Raw genomic sequence first — 23,122 nt, forward strand, 5'->3', positions numbered from 1 at the left:
GCCATTTTATCGGTCCGTTGTCTTATATATTGCACATCAGCAGTGTTACCAGTCTTAGTTTCTGTTTCCTCTGAAGTTTCGTCTGTCAAAATTACTAAGCTGTTGCACATCCTCCACTTTTAATGCCACTTTTTCGGTTTTCTATTGAACATACAGTACCTTGTATAATAGAAAACTTTGGAATGATATGCATCGTCGTCTAATCGTTTGGTCACTTAATTTTTGGTTTGATCGACATAACAGTCATGCTATTCTATCGTATATTTTTCTTCTATCCTTTCTTCTATATTTTCTTTTTCGTGCAATACTTTGTCACATTACAACCCTCAGTTTCTATCTATGATTAGATAATCATGCCTTCCTAGCTCTCTGGGTCTTTTGGCCGTCTTCCATCTAAGGATATTTCTAAGAAATTTCATTTCTGCTATCTCCATTTTTCTATTGCATCTTCGTTTTCCATCGTCAGTCTCATTTTAATCAACATGCTTATCTTACATAACTTAATACTATTTCGCATTTTATGCTACGTTTCTGCTCTACGTCAAATGTTTTATTGTGTTATAAACATTTTTAATTTGTTATATTCTTTTACTGATTTATTCCTTTATCTTGTCGTTGTCGATAATAAGTAGAACTAGATATAATTTTAAAACATAAATGAAAAAAAACTGAAGTTACTATCAATATTTATAAATACAGGTTAACGGTAACTAAAGTATCCTATTCTACGCTGTCTGGAGGAATACGAGTATGTAGCAGTTCAAACTCAACCAAATTTTGTATGGTGACGTTTCGGATGTGGAAGAGATTTCCACAGAAAAGTGTTTTGTAGAGGTTTTTACGCAATCTCTTAAAGTATTTGAGAATACTCGAGGCGCACTCGCCGCTTTAGCATTGTTTTCATTAAATAGCTTCAAGGAAAGGGGCATTCAGGTAATCATAACCATCACTGTTTACCTGAAATATGATATTTCACATGCCTTAGTCAGTTTTATATTCATAAATTGATCATAGAATGTGTGCATTATGCTACGTATTTTTTGCTGCTAACGGCGTAGTGGTGAATTTTGAAAATAAATTTTTCTTCTCGGAATCTTTTCCGAATATCCGAATACGTCAGCGTACAAAATTCGGTTGAATTTTGACTGTTATACATCCTTGTAGGTAGGGTTGAATAGTGGTACTTTAGAATCACCCGGTATGTTAAAATGGATCTATACAATGAAGTTAAGATTTGTTAACTTATACATGTATCACTTTTAATTAATGAACAATGTTTAATTCATACAGCATATTCAAATGAACAATAATGAAATTTTATAGCATTGCAAATTAAAGTAGCTTGTTCGAGAAAAACTACTAGCAATGCTAAAGAAATGTAAAATTTGTTCGTCTCAATTATTTCCATTATAAAATTCAGTATATTATTTTAGTAAAGCAAATAAAAGACACGATACTTTTAAAAGGAATAATTTTCAAAACAGCTTTGTACATAGCAATTAAGTCAAACAATTATTTTATGTGCGTATATTATCTACATGCTACTGGAAGATGTAATATACGCATGCAAAATCATTTATTAGTTATCGAATGTTTTTAATTTCATATCATTCAGGTCAATCAACTCAATTAAAATTATGATTAAATAATTTATATCAGTTATTTAATTCTTTTAATGAATGCATAAGAGATTTGTAGCAGTATTTATTTACTGTCTAATTATAGGTATGATATTTCTACATGACAGTCTATTTTAATGAATTATTTGTAGAAGCATCACTATTTAAAGATTATGAAATTATAGAAATATGCAAAATTAAAACAATATTAACAGAAAACGTTTGAAATTCCTTATATTTACTATAATTTTATTAGGGCATTAATCATCCATAGATTATGTAGGTTAATCATCATCCAGTGTTTTTCATCCATAGTGAATTTAAAATATGAAGTAAATACAGGCCTTATTATGAAAATTAAAAAGGATAACACAAATAAATAATCATTTAAATGCTTTTATTGATATGCTGTTTACAGTAATTTATAATGTATATAAAAAAACAGCAAGAATAACCTTTACATAATTATTTAAATGCCCGAAGCTTAAAAAATGATTAATAAAATATTTCTATATCCTCAGACAGAAATCATATTGCATATGCAAATATGTAATTAGTAGGTATATAATTAGCAATTTCGTGTCCCAAAGGCTATCATAAAATCTGTTTAACTTTGTAAATATCATTATTAAATGTAAATAGGCTATTTGTTGAAAAATTCTCTATCATGACAAATGATAATGATTGTCATTTGAAGGATGGAAATTATAGTTCTTTGTATATAAAAACATGAAACATTGATTAATAATAGAGATATGATATATGCTTATTTTTTAGTGGAATCACTGTCATTTCTGGAATTAATTTACTAGAAGAAATAATTAATGTGGAGAATAGTGATTGAATTGATAAGAAAAAAATATTTTTTAAAAAATTGTAATTTATTATATTATTTATTACACAGCTTATCGTTTGAACATCGAAACGTTTCACGTTTTAAAATCAAATTGGGATATAGCCATTTTAAAAATAATACAAATGTATAATAAAAAATAATTTTTTTATATAATTAATAAAATTGTGATTACCACCTATAAAATTATAATTTTTAATTCAATTTATTTTGTGATTTTTAGATATTTATCAAAATTAAATATAAAAATAATAAATCTGTTCGATTCATCAGTGTTTTTTAACCAATGTTTTGTGTAATATTGTGTTCGGTTAAACTGTTTAATCGGTACTAAATATGTCTTGGTAAAAATATACATTATTATATATTTTTAACATCATTATGTAATAAATTAATATAAATAATTATAAATTAACTTTATTCAAAATTCAATACAAAGAATTTAGATTTGTAGATTTTTTTTATAATCTGTATTGTGTTGTATCAATGGCTACTGCTTGCTTCGTCTAGCCATTTTTCATTGTTTTTTAGTGATGGATGACACGATAATCATTTTATTTTGAAATTAATCTAAAAAATAGAGAAAATTTCATAGAGAAAATCCTCGTCGGCCAGCGTTTAAGGAGAATGAACCGATATATATAAACAATTCTTATGTAAACTATAAATATTCCTACAACTATTCATTTGCTATTTTCCAATGTTGTGCAGAAATTGTTAAGATATTTCTAGATCGCCAGATTCTTTGCTTGAATCTGATTTCAATAATAAAATTATCTATCTACTCTTTCATAGATCATATCTGTGTAATTTCATAGATCATAAAATATTTAATTAGTTGCAGAAGCCATTTCTATGCTATCAGTAATTACTGTTTAATATCAATTTTATAATAGATCTGTAAATGTTAGTCTTCTAACGAGTAATTTTAAGTTCAATATCTGGATTATATGCGATAAATTACCAAGTATATTTAACTGCTTTTAGTATAAATTAAATCAATAGGCCTATACCTTAATGGATCCGAGTCATTTTTTTGGAAATAGCTGAGATTTTATAATTAAATAAAGTAATGGTTGCTTAAGCTATCATCACTTTACTTAAGTCTAAAGGCTATTTAGCATTTTATTTACAATTATTCAGTCAAAAATAAAATACCATAATTTGATGTAAAATAAGTTACCGAGATTTTGCACTAATCCATCTACATTAAAACATTATTTTCTTTAAGTAAACCTAAATTTCTGGATGAAATATATGTATTTATTATACAACAATATTTATATCGTTAGTCGTTTATTTAAATATTTATTTGTAATTTAATATTTATAACTATTCTAAAGCTTACTTATTCGCGTATTTGTGTTTTTAAGTTAAGAATGAATCGTTTTTATTTAATATCAGCCAAATTAATTGTGAATGCTAATCAATTCAATAGTTTGAATAGGATTTTCTGAGACAAAGCAGCAAGAATTTTATTTTTGCAACAAGCAGGTCAGATATTAAACAATTTGCCAACTTGAGTATGAGATAGGAAAAACTTCCGACCAGACTTACCAAAAAACACGATGATGATTTGAATTGCATTTAATCTCGAATCACTCATATTGCAATTTTTTTTAAATATTGAGATATTAAGAATTAAGATACAAATTACATTTCCCCCTTAAAAACAGGAAATGCAAATTTGCCTAAAAATATCAGCTAATCAAATTTAAGTTTCTTAGTTCTTTCTAGAGCTTCGAGCTTCCTACATTTCTATGAAATTTGAGTACTTCTTTAATAAGAAATAAAAGCTAATATTTAAAATTATAATTACTGTGTTCGCATTTTATTTATTTATTTATTTTAATGAGAATTTAAGATTGCAAGCAATTTTAAGTTTGCATGAGAAATTTAAGATTGAATAAACGTCAAAGAAAGGATTTTCAGGTTATGAAAAATAATTTGAATTGATTAAGAAATTAATAAATTATTACATATGAATATTAATATCCAAGGGGCTACATTGAAAAAATATAATTTTCTTATACTTATAATTTTTTTGTTGTAATCAGTCATTTCATATCAATCATTATTATTCATTAGATGATTCAAAATGCTCTGGTAACTTAATTAATAATTGATGAATAATATTCTGATAACTTGTTCGATAACTTGAAAGTTCGAGATGTATTCAAAATGCTATAAAGAAATTATAATCCGATGCTCTGTAAAATTATAATTTTAGAAAACATGGAATGGTAATGGTAGATTAAATAATTTTATTATAAGTTTGGATTGTGCTTTTGTATATCTCATCCTGATTCTGTTTAAAAATAAGCAGAATTAAAATATTAATATAATTAAAATACATCTCATAGAAGCATAAACATTTTAAGCAGAATATATGCAACAGTTAACATGATTTCTTCACTTTTGTTTTTCATATCGATAACATAAATTATTTTTCAATTTTATAATAAAACTGTAATTTTAAAAACCTTTAAGTATTAGTTACATTTTTTTTAATCCAACGATTAAGTCGCATAGAAATGAAGACTTACATAGAGATTTACATACCGTTACTGGTGAAACTTTTTCAATAGTTTAATGTTTCGAATTAAGATTTGAACTTGGGAAATGCAGAATGTTTTAAACCATTGTTAAGTTAAGACGATAGAAATATTGCTGCTATTTCCTTAGCCCCTGGTCAACATTTTTCCATGCTTTGAAATATGAATTTCTAGGATCATAGATCTTCAAACGAATTTTCCTTCTTATCAAATGAATTATAACAGAAATGCTGATTATATTCGCATGGGATCATAATTAAAAATCCTTTATATATATGTAATATCACCACATTACCTAAAAAAGTCTTGTGATCTATTACCACATAATGAAGACTTATTCGTAAGTTATGTGACACGAGTGCAATCAAAGGGGTCCGATAATGAATAAACAAATGTACAAATAAAACATAAATATAAATGTTTTTGTAGAAAAGTAGTGATTTATTTCACTTGTCACCACATTGCTAACTCTTATCGTTACATTAACCTGTCGCCAAATTATCAGTTCTGGCTACAAAATAATTTATGGTTATAGTATTTATACCAATTACCTTATGTCAAAAATGCATTACCATAAACCAAACAAAAAAATTTTCACGGGTTAGAATCACCCATCATTCATATTAATAATTTCAATCAAGACCAAAATCTACAACCCTACCACAATACCAAACCTTAGCCTACATCCAGAAATTTTAATTATAGGATTAGTACATCTTGTTCTTAAAAAACAGAACAGATTGTCTTCATTTTTGTCGAGATTAGCGCACTAATTACGTCTAATCTTAAAATAGTGAAACGCAAAGTCTCTTATCCTGGATTTAAAATAGTCATTAATTCTGTGACTTGTGTAATGTCTGTTAATTTTCTGAAAATTTTTTTTACAGAAAATGATCTGAAATTGGACTTACTGCTTTATTTATTTATTTATTTATTTTTCTTCAAAAACTTGAGACTGGACTCGAGAATTTTGAGAAAGATTTGAGACTTTTAACTTATAACTTGAAAACAAAACTTCTAAGGACTCGCCNTGCCCTCTGTCTGTCATTTTTAAAATAGAAGTGGCATCACTGGGTTTATTTGCGTCATAGTGGTATAATATGTCTGTTAATTTTCTGAAAATTTTTTTTACAGAAAATGATCTGAAATTGGACTTACTGCTTTATTTATTTATTTATTTATTTTTCTTCAAAAACTTGAGACTGGACTCGAGAATTTTGAGAAAGATTTGAGACTTTTAACTTATAACTTGAAAACAAAACTTCTAAGGACTCGCCTCTGATTGCCTTTGGCGTATCGCCATGGTCTTCGCATTTTTTTGTTTAATTTATAACAATTCTTTGTAAATAATATTAGCTTTATATATTACTCTCAGTTATTTCATTTACGTATCAAAAAACAAAAATTTTAATAAAAAATAATCGATAGTAAGACAAAGGAAAATAGTTTATAATAAGTAAAATTATTCGAGAATATTAATACTTAGTTTTTCAAAAATAGGCATTAGACGTTTAGAATATTTCATCCATGTACCCTATAGGCAGTGGCGTACCGTGGATGTCAGCCGCCCGGGGCGGAGGAAAATTTCGGCTCCCCCTTATTTAGGTATTTCAATTTAAAAGACAAAAATTCAGTTTTGTCACAGAACAAGCAGTGAAAAATTCGGTGGTAGTGTAGCGACCTGTTTAAAATAGTTCTATGGATATTAATGGTGTATATGAACGCGAATGAATCGTACAAGCAAAAAAAAAAAAAAAACAAACAAAGGTCAACAGGTTTCGCAGGGATTTCCTCGGATGAAACAATTACTACTTCACCCGGACGGCGAGCCGATTTCCGGACTATCCGGACGATAGCACTATCGGAGGCGCGATGCAAGTATAGATTAGGATCTTTCAAATTTTTACAAGATATTATTATTATTTATTGTGAAATTTTGCCGCCCCTTAAAAAGTGCCGCCCGGGGCGGGCCGCCCCTGCCGCCCCCACTACGGTACGCCACTGCCTATAGGCGTCTGTATTTAAACTTTGATACTTCGTAAAACAAAGTACAGTATTTTTGTTTTGACTTTTTTGAGATTTTAGATCTTTTTGTAACATCCTGCTAGTTCTCTTTAATGAACCGTTTGCTTTCTCAGTAGAAAATCTGCTTTTATTCAAACATTTCATGGGAGTGTATAATGGACTTTCTATAGGAAATTGACCCTACTTAAGTGTTAGAAAACACGCAAAACTTTACTTGGCCAGCCCGTTTGTCAGAGGAGAATCCGTAAACAATTAACAATATTCAATGATTTTAGTTGGCTAGTGTGGTCAATGTAGTTTATTTTAAGCAGAATATATGCAACAGTTAACATGATTTCTTCACTTTTGTTTTTCATATCGATAACATAAATTATTTTTCAATTTTATAATAAAACTGTAATTTTAAAAACCTTTAAGTATTAGTTACATTTTTTTTAATCCAACGATTAAGTCGCATAGAAATGAAGACTTACATAGAGATTTACATACCGTTACTGGTGAAACTTTTTCAATAGTTTAATGTTTCGAATTAAGATTTGAACTTGGGAAATGCAGAATGTTTTAAACCATTGTTAAGTTAAGACGATAGAAATATTGCTGCTATTTCCTTAGCCCCTGGTCAACATTTTTCCATGCTTTGAAATATGAATTTCTAGGATCATAGATCTTCAAACGAATTTTCCTTCTTATCAAATGAATTATAACAGAAATGCTGATTATATTCGCATGGGATCATAATTAAAAATCCTTTATATATATGTAATATCACCACATTACCTAAAAAAGTCTTGTGATCTATTACCACATAATGAAGACTTATTCGTAAGTTATGTGACACGAGTGCAATCAAAGGGGTCCGATAATGAATAAACAAATGTACAAATAAAACATAAATATAAATGTTTTTGTAGAAAAGTAGTGATTTATTTCACTTGTCACCACATTGCTAACTCTTATCGTTACATTAACCTGTCGCCAAATTATCAGTTCTGGCTACAAAATAATTTATGGTTATAGTATTTATACCAATTACCTTATGTCAAAAATGCATTACCATAAACCAAACAAAAAAATTTTCACGGGTTAGAATCACCCATCATTCATATTAATAATTTCAATCAAGACCAAAATCTACAACCCTACCACAATACCAAACCTTAGCCTACATCCAGAAATTTTAATTATAGGATTAGTACATCTTGTTCTTAAAAAACAGAACAGATTGTCTTCATTTTTGTCGAGATTAGCGCACTAATTACGTCTAATCTTAAAATAGTGAAACGCAAAGTCTCTTATCCTGGATTTAAAATAGTCATTAATTCTGTGACTTGTGTAATGTCTGTTAATTTTCTGAAAATTTTTTTTACAGAAAATGATCTGAAATTGGACTTACTGCTTTATTTATTTATTTATTTATTTTTCTTCAAAAACTTGAGACTGGACTCGAGAATTTTGAGAAAGATTTGAGACTTTTAACTTATAACTTGAAAACAAAACTTCTAAGGACTCGCCTCTGATTGCCTTTGGCGTATCGCCATGGTCTTCGCATTTTTTTGTTTAATTTATAACAATTCTTTGTAAATAATATTAGCTTTATATATTACTCTCAGTTATTTCATTTACGTATCAAAAAACAAAAATTTTAATAAAAAATAATCGATAGTAAGACAAAGGAAAATAGTTTATAATAAGTAAAATTATTCGAGAATATTAATACTTAGTTTTTCAAAAATAGGCATTAGACGTTTAGAATATTTCATCCATGTACCCTATAGGCAGTGGCGTACCGTGGATGTCAGCCGCCCGGGGCGGAGGAAAATTTCGGCTCCCCCTTATTTAGGTATTTCAATTTAAAAGACAAAAATTCAGTTTTGTCACAGAACAAGCAGTGAAAAATTCGGTGGTAGTGTAGCGACCTGTTTAAAATAGTTCTATGGATATTAATGGTGTATATGAACGCGAATGAATCGTACAAGCAAAAAAAAAAAAAAAACAAACAAACAAAGGTCAACAGGTTTCGCAGGGATTTCCTCGGATGAAACAATTACTACTTCACCCGGACGGCGAGCCGATTTCCGGACTATCCGGACGATAGCACTATCGGAGGCGCGATGCAAGTATAGATTAGGATCTTTCAAATTTTTACAAGATATTATTATTATTTATTGTGAAATTTTGCCGCCCCTTAAAAAGTGCCGCCCGGGGCGGGCCGCCCCTGCCGCCCCCACTACGGTACGCCACTGCCTATAGGCGTCTGTATTTAAACTTTGATACTTCGTAAAACAAAGTACAGTATTTTTGTTTTGACTTTTTTGAGATTTTAGATCTTTTTGTAACATCCTGCTAGTTCTCTTTAATGAACCGTTTGCTTTCTCAGTAGAAAATCTGCTTTTATTCAAACATTTCATGGGAGTGTATAATGGACTTTCTATAGGAAATTGACCCTACTTAAGTGTTAGAAAACACGCAAAACTTTACTTGGCCAGCCCGTTTGTCAGAGGAGAATCCGTAAACAATTAACAATATTCAATGATTTTAGTTGGCTAGTGTGGTCAATGTAGTTTATTATATTATTTATATATAAAAAATCACCAATCACTTTTTGTCAATAACTCATAATTTAATCAAACTTTGACCAATTATTTTAACATGACGGACGGATGGTCTAGGCCAGTGATGGGCAAACTACGGCCCGCGGGCCAGATGCGGCCCCCTGAAATGTTCTATCCGGCCCGCGCGACATTATTCCTAATCTGACGAGTAAAAAAGAATACAGGCTGTGGTGGTTGATGCACCACTTAACTTGAGTGTTCGTTGATTATATAAAATAACCGAAGCTTTATATCTCACCATGAAAGTTTATTTACAATCATGTACAAAATTTTCTTTTACACTTATTGAGTAAAAGCTCGATCGGTTACAAGCATGCTTCGGTACAGAACATCCACTCGTCGTGCGTAGCGTAGCTGAAAGAGAGAAAAAGAAATATGGCAGACTGCCTGCACATGTTTTTATAGCGCCACCTGGATTTTCAGATGCAGCGCTAGGTTACAATTATATTGGCCCGCCTAAAGTGTTCTTCTTTTCCTTTGGCCCGCTCTTTAAAAAGTTTGCCCATCACTGGTCTAGGCGGTTAAAGCGTCAATCTACCTCTCTGAAGGTTCTCTGGTCGGATCCGGGGGAGCGCCTCCCCAGAAAGTTTTCATGGAAAGTCTGTTCCGGATATGTTGGTCCTCTTACCTCACCACCTGAGGATCTGGCCGAACTCAGAATAGGTATGGAGAAATAGATCCTCTTAGTGCCCACAGGGCGAGAGTTGAAAATGGAAAAAAATTATTTAAATATTATTTACATGTAGCAATATTTTCACTTATTATTTTTCAAGTCGTGTTATGCATATTTATACCAAAAGTTATGTAATAAATCTTAAAATTTTACAGTTTTCTTAGTCTCTGAAAGTAAATTTATAATATAAGTCTTAATTGAAACGTTTCACTATAAATTCTACAGTAAATTAGATAAATTTAAAAGACAATTTTTGAAATAAAACCAGCCGAGAGTAGACGTTTATTACATTTATATCTATACAAGAATGATAAGCTATCGATTTTTCAAAGTTAAAATATCAAAAATCATTACTTTAGATATCTTATCCAATCATAAATATAAATAAATATTTTGTATACAAACTGCCCTCTGTCTGTCATTTTTAAAATAGAAGTGGCATCACTGGGTTTATTTGCGTCATAGTGGTATAATATGTAAAATGTGAGTCCATGCGGTATGTTGAATATTGTTTAATTCTTATTCAAAGACATATTCATTAAAAATTTAATTATTTTAATATTTTTGTTTATAAAATTCTTACATTATATGTTTATACAGCCTATCATTCACTGATCTTGAATCCTATGTCTGTCAAGAATCCTTCAAATAGTGATGCTTCGATGCTTCAATTATTTAATACAGTAGTATATATTTCAAATTATTGTTCAAACTTCATATATAACATGCAATAACTTTTCTTGCAAATATTATTAGCTATCTTAATATTGCCTTATTGTCTTATTGTTATTACACATACGATAATCAGATTCTACGCTTTATTCTTAGTAGCAAGTGTTTCTTCGATTTGCCCATTGAAAACTATTTAAACACCAAGATATTATCATTCAAATGTTTAAATTCTTTAAAGATAATTTTTTAATTTTAAAATTATTTATAAGAGAAATTTTAACAGAATTTATTTATTTTAGCATATAATTTTGTTTAATTTAATTGCTAAAAATATTAAATGATTATTTTTTATCTCAACCTCCAGATGGTGCCACTAACATTTTTTAAGTGCATTCATTGAAAACAATGTTTTTCTAAACAGAAATATTCAGTATATAGTGTAAATATTGTAAACTGTATCAGTGTTAAAATATATCTAAACAATTCAAATTATAAATATCGTATCTATCACTCAATACCATTGTATATATCATTATAAAAAAGTATTTAATTATTGCTTTTATTTTGTTATAGAATATTAATAAAATAACTTATATATATATATGTATTTAAATGAGTAAGTAATACATGAAATAATTATCTTTATTATTCTGATTTGTTTTCTTTATTTAATATGAGTGATAGTGTAAAGAGAATTTATTTTCTTATGCAAGTATAATTGAGTGATATTTTATAAATTGACTTATATAAAGTCTTGTTTTAAGATAAATAATAATAAGTATTAAATATTTAATAAACATTAAAAAGTTGTTTATCTAACATTAAAATCTTTTAAAATTTAATCAGAATTTTGCTTTCTTACCAGTGGATAAAAAAAAAATAATTTGGAATTGCATATACGTAAACAATATGAAACTATTAGCATAATTTCAATTAACCTCTGACAAAAGGAAATATAATTCTTTTTGTGAATATATGACCTCTCTGTGTTTAAAATGTCTTTTAAATGCAGTTATTATATGTATTTTAAGATGAAACCTACTTTCAGAAATGCCAATTATTTAAATGCACGGAAGCAACTTTATATGAATTCTTCAATAATTATTTCTATAGAAGAATCCATCAAAGTGCACAAACATTCCTCACGTATTTTCACCAATTCATGTAGAAATAATCACGACATGAACCAGTTCAGTTCAGATTTAAAGATAATTTTCTGTTTGATAAACCATCTTTAATCTTATAAAATAGCATTATGCATCTCAACTCGGTATGATTGATGATATTTTTCAAAGTTTTCGTTTCACGATATCATCTCCATAATAAAACGATAATTTGATTCATGATGAAAGGTAGTAAATCAATAAGCTGTTGTTAGAAAGAACAGTTTATAATTTCAATGCGATTTCATCTGTTTAAAGTAATGCGCTTATTATTACTCCATCAGAAATTTTAAATTTTCCAGTTTATTAATAATTTTATTAAATATATTTCTGAATTAAATAATATACTGGTTATTTAGTCTAAATATAAAATATACTAATTTCAAAATAATGATTTATTTAACATAAATTAGCTTGAATAATTATTAATTATCTTCATTTTTATATTAATTCGTGAAATCTTTTATGGAAATTATTTTAAAAAATTCTTTAAAAACTTATAGAAATTATTTTATTATCTTGTTTTGTTTTCTAGAAAAGTTGTATTTTATGACAGTGAATGAGGGGAGGTTTATTTAATGAGAAATGAAATTTTGTGATATTTAAGTGACTGCTTGTCATACCGCTACCACCAGTTCCACCAGTTTAACATTTAATTTCTGAGAAACTTTGTGGACAAACAACATAAGAATGGACAACCAGATGGACAAATGAAATTATTTCAAAATTTTAATACTAGTTAAGTTTCTAAGAAATCTTGCAAGCAGGTAAACACAATATAGATCCTGAAACTTCATTTATTATCCCCCGAAATATATAAAATTTTAAAATAAAATAAACTATGTAATAAACTATACATAAATTCTTTAAATGCAACTATTAATTTTACAGTCAAATTGAATTTTTTTAACAAATTAAACTTTTAAATACAGTAAAATTACAATTATTCAAATCAATTGGGATCACGGGCCATTGGATACGCAGAATATCTGGATAATTGGATTTTTGCTTAAAATAGTCCCTTTTTTTCATATCTAAACACCCCTTTATGTGTTGTACAGTACAATACATAATTAATATTAAATATGGAAATATACAATACATACAAGTGATTATAGTTTATTTTTCATACATATACAGTACATACACATACATTCCTATTTATTTTTAGCAAAGTCAGAGGGCAATCAGGATAACTAGCATCTGAATAATTAGAGTTTTACTGTATTAATTTATATATTTTAGAAGTAATCACAAATGAATACATAATATTTTGAATTAGCACTTATGTGATTTTTCATTCATTTTTTCATATTTTTATTATTATTTTAATATTTTTATGAAATTAACAGATGTATTTTTTCTTTCAATTCTTTTCCTTCTGGACTAGAATTTCCAGTTTTGTATTTCTTATAAGCTTCTTTCTTCGAAAACAAAAAATTGTGGTCGCTGTTATATTGTCAAGAGCACTTACGTTGTGAAGAAAATGGAAAACATAAATACCTACTATGAATTCAGACAACTGTTACTTTCTTTTTTCCAAAGAGTAAAACTTTCTATGAAAGTTTTTACACCAGATTTTAATTTTATTTCCAAGTTTTGCTAATTTACAATTCATATAATATGTTTGCTATAATATAGAACTTTCTCTTTTGAGTTAAATAAATAATTACACACATACAACAAACACATAACTATTGTTTTTAAAACTCATTTTTAATTATTGCCCACTTTTATAATCTTGCTTAATGTCTTAGCTTTTAGATAATCTATTTAAGCGCGGTTGATCGATAAGAATTAAAGAATTCATCACTTTTTTTTTGTCTTTTATAAAATATCAAATAATGATTTTTTTACACAAAGACACTGGTAATGGTTCCATTAAACAGCTTTTAGAAATTTACAGTTATTCTCGACTGTCCATGCTATTTTAGGCCTGACTCATTTATCGACTCTGTAATGGACTTTACTGCACTAAAAGTTGGTTGGATCAATTTACTCTAATGATGTTATTCTTTCAAAATAACTAACGTTTTTTGTTTTAAATTGGAATGGCAGGGACTATTTCTCTAATACAAAAACAGAAACATTACTTTAAAAAGTAAATATTGCAAAAAATAAGTGCTTTAACCATGACTTTTTATTTGCATCCTATAACACTAATGCTCAATGCAAAGTATCTTCAAATAATTTCCTTTTTTATTCTCATTTTATTACGATATTCTTAATATTTCACAATATATATTATTATTATTATTTTGTATTCAAACATATGACTTAAATTCGACGTAACTAAAACGTCAGAAAAAATATTTAAAGCTAACCATATAATTTAATTAAGTTATAATTGGCTTAATTTATAAATAAAATGAGATATATTTATTTAATATTTATATTAGTTTGGGTTTACTTCTATAATTTGAGTTCAAATTAAAAAACTACACACATAAACACAATACTAGAGGAAAGAATAAAACATATGAAAGGAATAATTTAGTAACGAATATTAAAACATATAGGAATATAGGGGTGAAAGAAAAGCTGTGCTTTAAATGCTATTTGCAGTTGAATGCTAGATTTAATTATTAAACTTTTATTAAACCTTACTAGAAAAATCAACGCTATGATATAAATATGAAATATTGCACAAATACAAATATAATAATATTTTGGTAAAATTTATAAACCCGAGAAATTCGTTTTTTTTTTTTTTTTTATGATGAATTAAAGATTTTAGAGAGAGAGGAAATAAACAGATACAGAGAAAATGAGTTCTTGCTTCTTTTTAAATTGAAGATATTCTGATAACTTGTTCGATAACTTGAAAGTTATCGATTATTCAGAAATCAAAAATATTTTATAAAATATACATTTATCGATCTTCGACATTAATAATATGATGGATCCGGATTTGCAAAGAAATCCTATTATAAATCTGATCCTAGATTATACTCTTTTTTTTATTAAAAAAAAACAACTTATGTAAATATTTATGAAAAATATTTGAATTATTTTTACACGTTTAAACAGTTCGGTTTATCAGAAAATATATTAGCCTATTACAAGTAAAAAGGTTATAAAACCTTCATCAATAGCGAAATTTAAAGCAAAAACGTGAATTACTAGCGAAGATTTAAGATCTGTTAAGTCTCGTGTAGAATATTATTTAATTAAATAAATAAAAAACAATATATTAAAATATAAATTTTACTTTAAGCTGTAACTTTATTAAATTTTTTAATTAAATAATGACATAACTCCATATGTGACATTAATTGGTTTGTAATCCTTTAAAAATCAAATTTTTACATATACAATATAAGCAAAAATGTTAAAATTTTTGAGTTAATTTAACTACTTAAACTAGTTTAATGACATTAATAAGTTAACTTACAAGATAATTGCAGTTTTAGTTGTTCACTTTAAATTTACAATTAAATGATTTTCTTTAATAATTTTCATACAAAGTTAATACAAAGTAATTAATTAAATAGAATAAAAATAAAAGTGCATATTTATAAAATCATAAAATTAATTAATTAATAATTAAATAAGGTTTATTACGTAAAACCTTTTAAATTTAAGCCATAATAAAGTTATAACTTTGTCTGTTTGATCCGGTTTAATTTCTATTCGGATATCATGATTTTTTGGGTAGTATAGATCGGAATTTCTTTTCTTATCCCTCATACATAATGATTGAACGGATTACTAATAGATCTTATTACTGATAGGCCTACATTATTGCAAGTTAAACGGTCAATAAAAAGCAAAATTATATAAATTACAATATATCGATTCATGTTTTTAACAGATCCATTTTTAAATTTTACATCTGTACAGATTTGTTAAGATCATACAAGTAAAGTGAAGCTTTTGTATGATAATTTGTACTTATTTTCTATTAATATTTATCTTTTCCTTTGAGACAAGTTAATGATTATAAGTGTTTTATATTTATCGAGACTTTGAAAGTTGGAAATTTTATAACTTTTATAGAATTTTTTTTTTCATTATTTATAATNAATAATAATTAAATAAAAACATTGAAATAATCAACTCAATTTACCAGTACATAGTTACTCTTTGGAAAAATATGCCTCTAGCACATCTCCATTTAGTAAATAAATCTGTATAAGTGAGTAGGTTATTCCTGTAACATACCACTTCTATATATAGTTATTCTTTTCGCAAACTCTCTTTATCTTAAATAGTTAAAAATGTAAGAGAATAAATCTTCTACTACCTAGCAACCATTTCATTGGATAGGCTGTAGAAATTAATGGGCTTCTTTAATCTCTGATCTAACTTCATACATTTACGGATTGGTTTTGCAAATATCATTTGTCCATACAGGAAGAGAGTTAGATGATTTCAACAACCAATCAGAAGATAAATTAGACAAATAGCAAAGCGCATCTAAATCGCATCTTATGTATTCCTTTCACGTAAAATCACATCTAACCATTGAACATGATTGTAACAATAGTGGCCTTAGGCATTTACCAGCAATGTTTCCTCTCGATTATTTCTTTTTAATACTGTATAATAATTTGAAATAATAATAATTTCAAACCAGCTGAAGTTTCTAGAGTTTCCGATGAATAATTAATAGTAAATAAAACATAATTCATGGCATTTACTTATCAGATATTACAAAATTAACAAATTATGCTTATTCAATTTTGGTAATAATTATTGAGTCTACTTTAGGAGAAAGGGACTTGCATTTCCAATTCAATGACTTTCAAGGACAGAATCAAATAAGCGCTATCCAAGGACAAGAACAAGTTTAATTTTCTTAAAAAGGAATTGTATTGAGTCGATTAATTTATAATTTGTAATTAATTTGAATTCTCTATTATCACATAAATATTTAATAATAAATGCCAACATGCCAAATCGAATAACCATAATTATAATACGAAAATCTAATTATTTTTGAAGAAAGTTATCAGATTTTTAATTAACCAAGATTTTTCTATCTAATTTTAAACTTAAATTTCAAATTTACCGAAAATTAGAATAAACATTTTACATGGAATCAGATATTTGGCTTTCAGCTAAAAGTTATACAAAACAAATTTATTGATTTATATTTTAAGAGGGCGGTTGAACCGTTCGGAATTTCAAAAATGGCAATGGAACTGTACTGTACAGTACGTATTATATAATCCCAATTTGTTTCTCTCTCCTGGTATTTCCCCTCCACACTAGCTGACACTTCTCCCATTGTTTTCGCAACGGTGCTCTGCATGAAGAATAGAAGTCTTTTGGTTTGTGTCGGAGTAATCGCATGACGAATTCTCTGACTTTAGCATTCTGGTTAAATCACCTGTCTACTAGGTTTTCTTCAAATGACCAAACAGGTGATTATCGCACATTGACAGATCCAGACTGTAAGCCAGATGATCCAGAATTTCCCAATTCTGTTGATTGCCTCCATCATGTTCAGGGTGGTGTTACCGATGTCAGATTTCTATTCTGCAGACTAAAGACTTCTACTCAATTGTTGCCAAAACTATGGGATAAGTGTCTGCATATAGAGAGGAAATATCTTAAGAAAGAAGTATAAATCGAGACTATATAACACATACAGTTCCATCGCCATTACTGCAATTCCGAAAAGAAGTATATAACCGCCTCCGTACCTAAAACTAAATTCAAGACGGTTATTTCTGTTTATCAAATCAATACTTAAAACGGATTAGCTATTTTAGTTATCTTCATATTTATAACTTTAGTATTGATGTTTGTTATATTTTAAAATACCGTTTTTGAATGAAATTGTTGTTGTATTTTAGATGAAAAAAAAAAAATACAATAATTGTCTAATTTTATATTCTTTTTATAGGAACTTTCAAATAAGATTTTTTTTTCTTTCTAGCTTATTCAATTTAACATGTCTTTATATGATTTAAACCGGTTGTATATTAAAAATATAGATCTTGTCTATGCCCATTTACTAAAGCACATTTTAGTAAAAGAATCAATAAATTTGCATTTAAAAAATCAAAATTTCCTCTTTGAAATTTGTTTTGGGCCTCTGAGAATTTTAAAAATTATTCGAAAACATTATTTAGATTAGACTTTGATTTTTTAATAAAAAATTATTATTTATTTATTATTTTACAGAAATTTTTAAAGTATAAAATACCTCACATAAATTTCTTTTAAAATCTTAAATTAATTAAAGAATGAACAGTACAGTACTACAAGGAATATCTCTCTGATTAATGAGACTTATAGATTTAAATATTATATTATTAATAGTAANTCCTATTTGTAAAACCTTTACATGTGAAGTAATAATATAATTTTCGCAAAGTTCTCATGCTCAAATCCAATTATATGAACATGAAACGAAGTAACCGATATAAATTTTTTTATATATTCAAGTTAAATACTTTTTAAAACATCATCTAGATCCTATTTAGAAGAAAACAATTACGAGACATAAATTCTATTAATTTAATTGATGATTGTAGATAACATAAACTTTTTCTATTAATGTCAAGTAGATCTTAAAAGAGATTATTCGAATAAACAAACGATCTTCTCAACCTGAGCTTAAAAACACCATACCATTTATTTCTTAGTTATAATCGTCCGATGCATTTTCCATTAACAATTCACAAAAACCCTATCCCGAAAAGAGTCTCTAAAGGTTAATTGCATTGTGACACGTGACACATTTGTGAGGGAGATTGCACTCAATACAAAAGAGCTTTCGTAAGGCTGATAACATTTTGACAACCTTTCGGGTGTGGTTGGTGCAATTGATGGTGAAATCGCTGAAAGCAATCGATTTTTATCGAATGAGAAACACTTTAATTACCTAAGTCTTAGAAAAACTCCTTTTTTTGATAACAATAAAAACTAATTTAAACTTTTTTTTTTAATATTTAAAATATATTATAAAAAAAAGATTAAATAGGCAAACATGTTTTCCATAATTTATGCCAAAGCCGAAAAGCAAAAATTTAAATATTTTATTAAGTATTTTTTTATCGCACCTATTTAATCGACTAATTGGCTGATATAAAAATGTTATGGGTAATTAAATTAAATGGTTTATTCATTCATTTGATACAGTTTAAAAAAGAAAAAAGAACAGAAATTCGATTGGATGTAATCAATAAATAGAGCCATATTAAAATTAATATATATATATATACCAAAGAGTTATTAGTAGAGAAATGAGAATATTTATAATTTACTAATCTAGCATTAATAGTATGTTATTAAGAAACAATATTTAACAGTTGCAAATGAGATTTATTTTCTTCTGTTATTTTTTTTAATTCTTTGATATAATTATAGTATTTTACTGAGTCGTAGACAGCAAAATCAATCTTTTCCACCCACCTTCCGAACCCAAAGACCCTTATCTGAGAATGAGTTCTATTCGTGATGCTCTTAAAAATATCTAAAACAGGTTGTGTTAGCTATCTCTTCGAGTTTTATAGCTTTCTGATCATCATCAATTCAGAATATCTATGGTAGAAACTTAAAGAATTTAACATAATTTAATACTCGAAAGATAGAGGAAAAAATATTAACTGCTGCTGTTTCTTTATGAGAATATGCTTAAAAACTTTTTGATAAACGAAAATAATCTACAATTAAATATATACTCAGATAAAAGGTTTAATATATATTATATTATGATAAATACAATAATTTCATCAATAAAACTATATTTTGTGCCATTATACAGTTATATTTGATTACTGTTTCTTATTCTTTAACAGCAATAACAATTCGAAGGATATACAAAGGAAAGAAAAAGAAAAAAAGAAAGGAAGATGTCGCATTCACAACTCGAAATTTCTGTCAAGTTATTCACCTTATCTGGTAGGATAACCTCTATCACTTGAAACAAGCCTATCCAGTTTACTTAATTAGTACGTAATTATTAAGACAACCTAATAAATAATGTACAGTGTGCAGAAATAACATTAACAGTATTTTAAAGAATATTGAATACAATTCGTCAAAACTTTTAACTCCTACAAATTATACACTCCTCCCATTCTGTTGTCTAATTGTTAACAAAAGACAGAGAAGTCTGATACTTTCTGTGGCTGTCAAATTGAGCTTACGTGATTGTAGTATTAAATAAAACAACAGTTGGGACAATGAACTAGAAAGGTCATTGCTAAATTTCTTTTATAATATAAATACATATTTGCCATACATAATTTTCGTTTGATATGCATGGTTATAAGCATATCGAATAATATGGTGTAAATGGAATGGCTAATAATGCAGTTCAACAATGAGGACTAATTTTCTCTATAAGATGTATGAAAATTGATCCAGTAGCATTTTAATTTTCATGAATATAATTAGTATGCAAGCATATTCCAATGAACTTCTTAAAATATTAAGCCGAAAGAATATTAAAAAGTTTGAATTTATATTCTATATTAGCTCTTGAAAGACATTGTAATATTAAAGTAAATTTTATAATCAACAAAGTGATAACTATGTGTCAAATTCATTCTATGACTGATTCTCAGATTTCTGAAGTATATTCGAATTTTGAAAATCTCTTTCTTATTAAATTAATTATAAATATTTATGAAATAATTGTAATTAAATAATTATTTCTGGTCTGAAATAACATAATTTTAAAAAATAAATTTGATTTCAACATACAATTAAAAATGCTTTTTAAATTAAAACATGATTGTAAACAATTTGAAATCTGCTTTACATAAATAAATTTATGAAATAGTGACAAGTTGTCATTTTATATTTTGAAATTTAGAATTATATGTTTGCAGGCTTATTAAAATTTCTTTTTTTTATTTAAAAATAAAATGCAAATCATATTTTATTAAAGAAATAATGACATTATTTTTTAATTTCTATTATAAAAAAAGTAATATGTAAATGTAACATTTTTATGCATTCTTTAAACAGTAAAATAGAAAATAAATATATAATATTATATTTACTTTTTAATTGTTGTTATTAAATTGGTGTTGTTATAATTCGATAAAAATAATGCTAAATTAAAATATTTTTTATTATTGAATTAAAATATCACTATAAGAAATTTTTATATATTTTTGACCCATTTTGTTTTATTCTTTTTGATTTTTTTTTCTTTTAAAGTAGAGAGATATCGACTTATAAAATATATTTTTTTCATGCGGTCTAGATAAATTTACGGAGATAAAAATTTAGGAAAAGGAAAATGCTAGATTTATATATGCTGACCTCTTTTTTAAGATCCTCTAAAGAGAGGCCTTATACATATAGGTTACTGCCGAAATTTTTAAAATATAGAATGAGAGAAGTATAATATACACTTGGGTTCTAATTACCAAGTTTTTAAATATGTTTCGATGGAAAAATACTTAATTCTAACGTGTAAAACTTGCATTAAACTGTTAAAACTAATGACAAAGCTCTATTATTTATTAAATTATAATTTATATAATATCAAAATTAACGTGTAGCGACATAATTATTAACTAGTTGACTTTCAAAAATTATCTAATAAATTCTGTTCCTAATTAGTTCCTATAGTTATTTAATCAATAGATTCATTATAAAAATATGGGCTTCATACATGAAGATTTTTTTGTGTCGCTAATTTCTTCTAAAAAGTGTGTACAAACAACACAAAACTTTATTAATGATCTACACCTCAAATGTTAATAAGTTCATCAGACTAAAACAACCAGCAATTAAAATTTAGACCGTTCTAAATGTTTGAGTGAGAACAAGTAACCTGCGAATATCGATGACGTTTATCATTAAGACACGTTGTTTTTGACGTAATTATTTCAACTTACGTAGATTATACATAGAAGGCAATGCCGTTTAAGTCACGCCGACCAATGGGGAGATAAATAGATAAATTCAGCTTGAGTAATTATCTCAAGCGGTTTGTTTAATTATAGCCTTGTAACTACTCCCAGCTCACTACCTAATTACAGGTTTGGCTCCTCTCTTAGGCCAATAGCATAGCATCTGTTAATATGTCTACATACTACTCAACTTATCATTTATACATACAAAAAGTTTAAACCTTGTATCGTGCACAGTATTAAATTTGATATGAACGTTTCGTATCGATATGTAAAATAATTTAAATCTAAAATATTAAAAATTTATTGATGTTTTAATAACGTTTGTGATTCACTAATCATAGTATATACATATATATTTAGCTATTCATTACATATTTAGATAGATGTATTATATATGTATTAACCAAAAGTAATTTATCATACCTTTTAAAACGCAAATACTTAGGAGTCCTATTTTCTCTTTTTTAAGTAACCACGGATATAAAATTATCATTATCCGTGAGATAATGGTCCTAAATTATTATCGAGAGACCATAAATGATGTCAAGCGTATAATTTAATACATTAAATATCATAATTAATAAATTTTGACAACAATATTTCCATAGGTAAATTATACACTACAGTACAAATTACATCTGATTATAGCAAATTAAATAAAGTACCGAAAAAGCAATTATCATAAAAATCTTTTCTGTTATATTTTGATGAAATATAATAATAAAACTTGTTTGGATCGTGACGTTAAGTTATATTTCCTTTATAATTCAATATAGGAATTAATTGCCATTATTATTTATTAAGTTACGTAATAGTCCCATCTGATTTAATAAGTAGACCTACAGGCAAGACCATTCACATGCGTTGAATATTTATTAAAATTCACACGATTTTAAAGCACGCTATTAAACTATTAAATTATTTATTTTACATAATAAGTTGGATTTTAATCATGTAAAAAGCTCAATTAAATCTGTGTACGAGATGTCTAAGTTAATTGTAACTAAAAGTTATTTATGGAAAAAGAAACTTATGTACAGTACAAATTCATATAGTCAAATATGAGAATGTATAATTGGTAGCTACTGTATATAATCACCCAACCCTCTATCCCGATAGT

The 23,122-nt window shown here is 27.0% G+C and overlaps 1 protein-coding gene across 1 annotated transcript in view; it reads left to right on the forward strand.

Annotated features, from left to right (window-relative positions):
- LOC111630286 (solute carrier family 43 member 3-like) overlaps positions 1 to 20,544 on the forward strand; it is a 33,847-nt gene extending 13,303 nt beyond the window's left edge. The window contains exon 13 of the transcript XR_002757489.1: positions 19,927 to 20,544. The gene's annotated coding sequence lies outside the window, so the exon portion shown is untranslated. The remainder of the gene's footprint in view (positions 1 to 19,926) is intronic.
- Positions 20,545 to 23,122: the final 2,578 nt, after the last annotated feature.

This window comes from Centruroides sculpturatus, unplaced genomic scaffold (assembly GCF_000671375.1).
Source record: "Centruroides sculpturatus isolate CEXI.00-Female unplaced genomic scaffold, Cexi_2.0 scaffold726, whole genome shotgun sequence".
NCBI classification, from domain to species: Eukaryota; Metazoa; Arthropoda; class Arachnida; order Scorpiones; family Buthidae; genus Centruroides; species Centruroides sculpturatus.